The sequence below is a fragment of the Mustela nigripes genome, unplaced genomic scaffold (assembly GCF_022355385.1).
Source record: "Mustela nigripes isolate SB6536 unplaced genomic scaffold, MUSNIG.SB6536 HiC_scaffold_20, whole genome shotgun sequence".
NCBI lineage: Eukaryota > Metazoa > Chordata > Mammalia > Carnivora > Mustelidae > Mustela > Mustela nigripes.
Window position 1 is genome coordinate 1780912 of NW_026739436.1, and position 7354 is coordinate 1788265.

Genomic DNA, 7354 nt, shown 5'->3' on the forward strand with positions numbered 1-7354 from the left:
AAATACCATATGATTTCACTTATATATGGAATCTAATAAAACAAATGAACTTCCCCAAGGGGAAGGAGGGCATAAATAAAACAGACAAAATTTATAAGAGGAGCAAACCTCAAGCTATAAAATAAATAAATAATGGAGAATAAAAATACTGCATAGAGAATATTACCAATAATATTGTAGAAACATTGTGTGGGGACAGTGACTAAATTTGTCATGGTGAACCTTGAGTAGTGTGTAGAATTGTTGAGTCGGTATATTGTACATTTGAAACTAAAAGAAATTTCTTTTTTTTTTTTAAGGGACTAACACACCCTTTTAATATGTTTTTGAATATTTTTAAGGTTTAAAGAGTTTTTAAAGTTTGTAGTTCCTAGTAGGAAAACATTATCTGACTGAATACCCTAATGGCAAACCATTGTAGAATGTTTCAGTTGCATGGAGAGCAGAGGGGTAGGGATTCTCTTCACAGCACCCCAGCTTTCTTCATGAGAAGGTCGGAGGTACACTGGTTTGCGTTATTGCGACATCCATTAGGTGATCGAAGTTGCTTTTCCTTCAGCAAGGGCTTTATTTGTCAGAAGGACATTATGCTTGACCTCCAAATTTGGCTGACAATTTACTGATGAGATTCATAACCTTTGGGTTGCTCTGATATTTTGACATATTCGCTGGGTTCTGGGCCACATCCTGGAAGGCCACCATAACTTCTGGATCCTGCATGGCTGCAAGAACTTCCAGATCACTAAGAATTTCGTTGAGCCCAGACATTCCTGCCATTCCAGGCATCCCCCTGCCATTCCAGGCATTCCTCCAGGAAACACACCTGGGAAAGAGCCATAATGAGTTCCTGATTGTCCTCTGGGTTCTTCCTCCCTCTGGGCTCTTTCTTTCTATTCTTTCTTTGATCTCTCGCCCTTCATGTTTCCACTCATACTTTCTCCCATGTTCAGCAATTTTCTGGGCCCTCAGTTGAACTTTCAGCATTGCACTAGCATCTTCATTATAATCCAGTTTACAAGCAGGGGCAAGATCATGTGCTGCTTCTTCCCAATGGCCCAGAAGTCTGTGTGCTTTTCCTTGCCACTTAAAAGACTGGACTGAATTAGGATTTATCTCAGTAGTTCTGTCACAGTCTCAAATGGCAGCATTTGCTTCTGTAATTTGATGAGAAGTCTGGCTCTCTTGGCATACAGAATGGCCAACCAAGGATTCAGTTTGATGGCATCTGTGAACAAGTCAATGGCATTCTGTAGTTCAGCATCATTTAGAGCATCAATGACAGCCACTTTTTTATCATTTGCCTGATCCATCATTTCCTCAGCTATCTCTACATTTTCTTCTCCCATTTCTGAGGGGCATCGGTATCTGGTTCAATCACACCTTCATTGACAATTTCTCGGTCACTTTTGTCTTGATGGTTCATCCATCTTTATGTTTTCATCCACCTTCTTACTGCTTTTACTGATTTAGTTTTATGAGTGGCAGGTGGTATTTTACCCCCCATGCTCTCCACCCACTCCTGCAGGAAGTGCATTTTCTCAGTGTGCCGAACACTCGGATCCTTCTTATACATTTTCATGAGGGGCCTAGGCTCGTTCCCTTTGCGGGGATCCATGGTCCAGAGGTGGTGGCAGGCAGCAGGCGCTGGTGAGGTTGGGACCTGATTCCAAGTGCGGGTACTAGCTCCTGAAACCAAAATAAATTTCATGCCAATTAGACTTCAACAAAAAAATCTTTGTAGAATGTTGGAAATAAATATTTTAATGATCAAAAATTATGTTTTGGCTGATATATGTAGTATTCTATTGAGTAACAGAAAACTAATGATTAACCATTTTATTCTAGTTTTTAATTCTTAAGGATGTAATGTATTAAATAAACTGCAAACTCTCACAAGTTTCTTCTGTATATGAGTCCTGTGATAGTAAAACGTGCTACACAGTAATACCAGTATGTCCTGTAACATTTTTTTGAGCTCTTACTCCATTGTTATTGACATAGACAGTACACATTTAAAAAAGGCTAAAAGGATGCCTGAGTGGCTCAGTCAATTAAGCATCTACCTTTAGCTCAGATCACCATCCTGGGGTCCTAGGATAGAGTCCCACATTGGGCTCCCTGCCCCACTTGCTCCATCTGCCCCCATGTTCTCTCTCTCCCCATCAATCAATCAATAAAATCTGAAAAAAAAAATAAATAAATTTTAAAAATAGAGAAATTTAAAAAGGCTAGAAAAAAGTCTAAACACTCATTGTGGTTTTCTGTTACTCTTAAGAACAATGGAGAATTCACCTAAAATCATGACTTTTACTCTTTCAAGAACTTTAACTATATATACTGTAACTTAATTATAAATTGAATTAAATTTTACATTCATTAATTATATTTCTAACTGAGAATGAGTCTTGTACCTGCCACAGCATTTCATATGGTTAAAAATATGCTACAACAAAGTATTTATTACCGTTAAGATGTTCAAGATAGGGGCGTGTGGGTGGCTTAGTGGGTTAAACCTCTGCCTTCCGCTTGTGTCATGATCTCAAGGTCCCAGCATCCAGCCCCGCATCAGGCTCTCTGCTCAGCGGGGAGCCTACTTCCCCCTCTCTCTGTCTGCCTGCCTCTCTGCCTGCTTGTGATCTCTCTCTGTCAAATAAATAAAGTCTTTAAAACAAATAAAAAGATGTTTAGGATAATAAGCAACAAAAATTTTTTATATAGCCTAGCAAATAACTTTCTATGCTTAACAAGAGGAGAAAATCTATAAGAGCATAAACAGAATGCCAAAAGCTTGTGGTATAAAACTGTCACTAAGTGCACTACCATTACTTTTCATTTTGATAAATTTTTAAATTATATTATTAGATTTTCAGCTAAATTAGAAATATTTGTCAAACTATGGGGAAGAAATGATACTTTTCCAGTATTGAATTTTTAGCAAGAACAAGATTCACTCAGTTTCATAGACATCTATAGAATTTGTAGTGTTCTATTTAATTGTTCTTTCACAATTATTCACAGATATTTGGTATTTTCTACTGTGAGAGGAATCTCTTCCATAATAGAATAAAACTTCTCTTCAGTATAATAGTTCTTTTAATATAATACACACAAAAAAGCACTTTTTTAAAGTTAAGCTACACACCCAGTATGGAGATTCTTAAGACTAAATATGTATGATTCACATTAGAGACACATAGTAATGTGAGTAATTATTAACATTGTGAAAAGTATAAAATTTATCATTTTAATAGGATATTTTTATTACAATTAGTTTTTGGAATAAATATAGATTCACATGGGATTGTAAGAAATATCAGACACATTACATAATTTTCCTGTTTACCCACTAATAATCCTTGCAAGACTGTAGTATATTTTCAAAGATAGTATACCGATTCTGATACAGTTAAAAAATATTTCCATCATCACGAGGAGCCCTTTTTTGACCTTTTTTGACTGCAACTGTCTCCCTCTCATCCCTAAACCTTCTTTAACATCTAGCAATTGTTATACATTTCTCTAATCTGACATTTCAAGAATATTGTCTTAATGGAATAAAACTGTATGTAACCTTTGGTTCTTTTTTTACTTAACCTAATTCCCTAGAGATACAGCCAATTTTTGTATACAATAAATGATACATTCCTTTTTCATTGTTGAGTAATATTTCATGGTGGGGATGAACTATGTTTTATGTAGCTTTTCACCCTGTGAATGATGTGAATGAATAGTTGAGTACATTATTTTTAGTTTGGGCCTGTCATGAATAAAGATTAATAATTAGAGGTTCTGTGAACAACAAATTTTTAGTCCTCTGGGTAAATGCCCAGATAAATTCTTTTTCCTTTATATAGTACAATTTTGGGGCCTCCAATTTTGGTGTTTTATTTTCATTGAGAATTTGAAATGTTACCTTGATATAAATGTTATTATTTTCCTTGTATATGTAAACATTTCAAACTTCAGGTTACTTTTCCCTGGCTGCTGCTTTAATTAAGGCTTATGTTAAAGTGATTTGTTACAGTTTTATCCCTCCTTAGGAATATCTGTTTACTGGTGAATGAGTTCTTCATGGTGTGACTTTCATATTCAATACTTATAAGAATGAATATATGAACCATACTAACCTCCTACAAGTTGACACTTGACTTCTTGGTGTTCTGTACCATTTCCCCCCTCCCCCGCAGTATTTGTTTTTTTTTTTTTTTTTTTTTCTTACAGACAATTAGGCACTTAGCTTTCTATTCGATTTTCAAATTATTATTATTTTTTTGTCTTGGAATGATCTTACCCTCTTTTGTGTCTGACTTTGAATTTCTGCTTAAATTCCCTTAATGTAAGAAATTTTACTTTTACTTAAAACCCACTGACAAGGACAGGTTGCTCTAGCTGGGCCACTTACTGCTTTCCCTTTTAGTATTCTTCTTAAAATGTCAGTTTAACATTAAACTGAATAAGTTTTGTCTATCTTTCCATAGCCCCATTGGGCATAGACTTTTGTCTGTCTCATTTATTGCTCAGTCACCAGTATCTGGGAGGGAGTATCTCATTTATAAAACCACAATTAAAAATCTGTATAATTTTTTTGGACAAGAATTGATGACCTTTAAAGAATGTATAAATGTCTAGGGGCGCCTGGGTGGCTCAGTGGGTTAAGCCACTGCCTTCGGCTCAGGTCATGATCTCTGGGTCCTGGGATCGAGTCCCGCATCGGGCTCTCTGCTGGGCAGGGAGCCTGCTTCCCTCTCTCTCTCTCCCTCTGCCTGCCTCTCCATCTACTTGTGATTTCTCTCTGTCAAATAAATAAATAAAATCTTAAAAAAAAAAATAAAGAATGTATAAATGTCTTAAGTATCACTTATTTTGCTTGGCACAGATACTCATTTTTTGTGAACTGAATGAAAAAGTGTAGTTTTTAAGCTGCTAAATAGGATTTAATAAATCAGAAAGAAAATTTTCCATATTTTATGGCCACTGGGTACTAAGTACTAAAGATACATGTTAAGAATATGATTTTTCATGCACCCCATCAAAAACTTTTTGTTTTTGTTTTTGTTTTCCCTGTCAATGCACAGAGGAAGAAATGCCTTTAGAACTCCATTAAAAATAGCTATGTGAGGGCTTAGGGGGCTAAGCCTCTGCCTTGGGCTCAGGTCATGGTCTCAGGGTCCTGGGATCCAGCCCGCATCACACTCCCCGCTCAGCGGGGAGCCTGCTTCTCCCTCTGCCTGCCACTCTGTCTGCCTGTGATCACCCTCTCTGACAAATAAATAAATAAAATCTTTAAATATAAATAAATATGTATATATTTTTTAATTTAAATTTTGTACAGTACAAGGGAGAAGAAGGGGCTAATTGGTTAAGAGTATTTAATACTGTTTCTTAGCTATTATTTACCACCCCAGAAACGAAGCAACTAGCCTATGTTTCCAGACCTCAAAACGTATAACTTTTTAAAATACTTTCCCAGAGCCTAAGGGTCAAATTCTTGACATACACAGGTGAATTCAACTCTCCACCTACAAGTAGCCTCCCCGGGGCCCTTCCACTAAGTCATTCAGAATCAAAGTAAAGACCATCCCAATTCCATAACTGGGGCTTCTGATGACAAGGGAAAATCCAAACCCAAAGGTGCAGGACATAAAGATATTCAGGGAGAATAATTTTTCCTAATTACATGAGTGTTTAATGGTTTGGAACTAAACTCACCCTGTTATTACTAAAGCCTTTGAGCAAAGGCTCAAATCTAATGGAAGGCATTAGATGACTCCTTCTCCATCACATTTAGGATGATGCAATGGGTCTATCACTTCCTTAATAAACATAGTACCCCCAATGATCCAGATTAATTTCCAATTCTGAGAAAGGCCTGGTAAATCCCACATCCAGAAAATTCTGTTCATGGAGAGATCTCTCAAGTTATAGGTACACACTCTTCCACATTGTGAGGACCTCTCATACCATTCAGGAGGCTCTTGGTGGAAACAGATATGTGGCCTTACATGAAGGAGATGCTCACAAGACTCAGATTTTATAGTATTAGGGCCAGAAACAGAGTCAGTCCTCAGTGCAGGCCTACATTCTAACATACAGAGAACCCTCCTACCCTGGGTCCCATGGCCACCATGCCATCCCAGTCAGGAAACAAGGGCTAGGACAATTGTAGAGAGCAGAATGACTTACACTGGCCGCTTTAGCAACAGGGGATCCTTAGTGAGCTTATATGTGGACAAGCTCCTCTGTAACAAGTGATCACCTTGCTACAGAATTCAATCTCATGGCCCAGAAGTCTACAAAATTGTAAGACTCCCTCTTCCTGAAACAACTTCCCCAAACTAAGGGCTTTACCAGCCCCAGGTCATTACTGTAGAGCATTGCTTGCTCCATTTCTGGGGAATAATCACCAATTTACAACTTGTGGTCCACGGGGACAAAATAAATAATGAGATAATAATTCTTACCTGTAATTGCATGGAGAAGCCTAAGTCACAGTACTTCTAGAAAACCCTTCTAAAATCCCCCAAGGGAACCTCCTATGGTCAACACAGGAAGGAAAACTGTAAAGGGAGTACAAATTAAACTATATGCATCTATTGGCAAAAACAGTTCACAATGGCAGTGGATCCTGGCCTTCTTAACACACGAAAAAGGCACAACCTTCATTAGCAATGAAGAATCCAAAAAAGAAATTAAGAAAACAATCTGAATGAAAAAGAAAATCCCAAGAATTAACAAAATAATTGAAAGCCTTGTGTAATGAAAAGTATAGGATATTCCTAAAAGAAAAAAGACATAATTTAATGAAGATATATTGGTGCTTATATACTGGAAGAATTAATAGTTATGATGTAAATACTACACAAAGATGCCCAGAGATTGAATACAATCTGTCTCAAGATCTTAAAGCTGTTTTCGACAAAAATAGAAAAATCCATCTGAAAATTCACATGGAATATCAAGGGACCTCAAATAACCAAAACAAAAACAAGATTGGACACACAAGTTTTGACTTCCTTGGTGTTAGTTGTGATCTCTCTGTTTTCTTTCTTTTTTTTTTTTTTTTAATTTTTTATTTTTTATAAACATATATTTTTATCCCCAGGGGATAAAAATTCACAGGTCTGTGAATCACCAGGTTTACACACTTCACAGCACTCACCAAAGCCCATACCCTCCCCAAGGTCCATAATCCCACTCCCTTCTCCCAAACACCCTCCCCCCAGCAACCCTCAGTTTGTTTTGTGAGATTAAGAGTCACTTATGGTTTGTCTCCCTCCCAATCCCATCTTGTTTCATTGATTCTTCTCCTACCCGCTTAAGCCCCCATGTTGCATCACCACTTCCTCATATCAGG

At 37.1% G+C, this 7354-nt stretch overlaps 1 pseudogene; it reads right to left on the minus strand.

The window, feature by feature from the left end:
- Window positions 1-432: 432 nt before the first annotated feature.
- On the minus strand, window positions 433-1615 carry LOC132008028 (hsc70-interacting protein-like; annotated as a pseudogene).
- Window positions 1616-7354: the final 5739 nt, after the last annotated feature.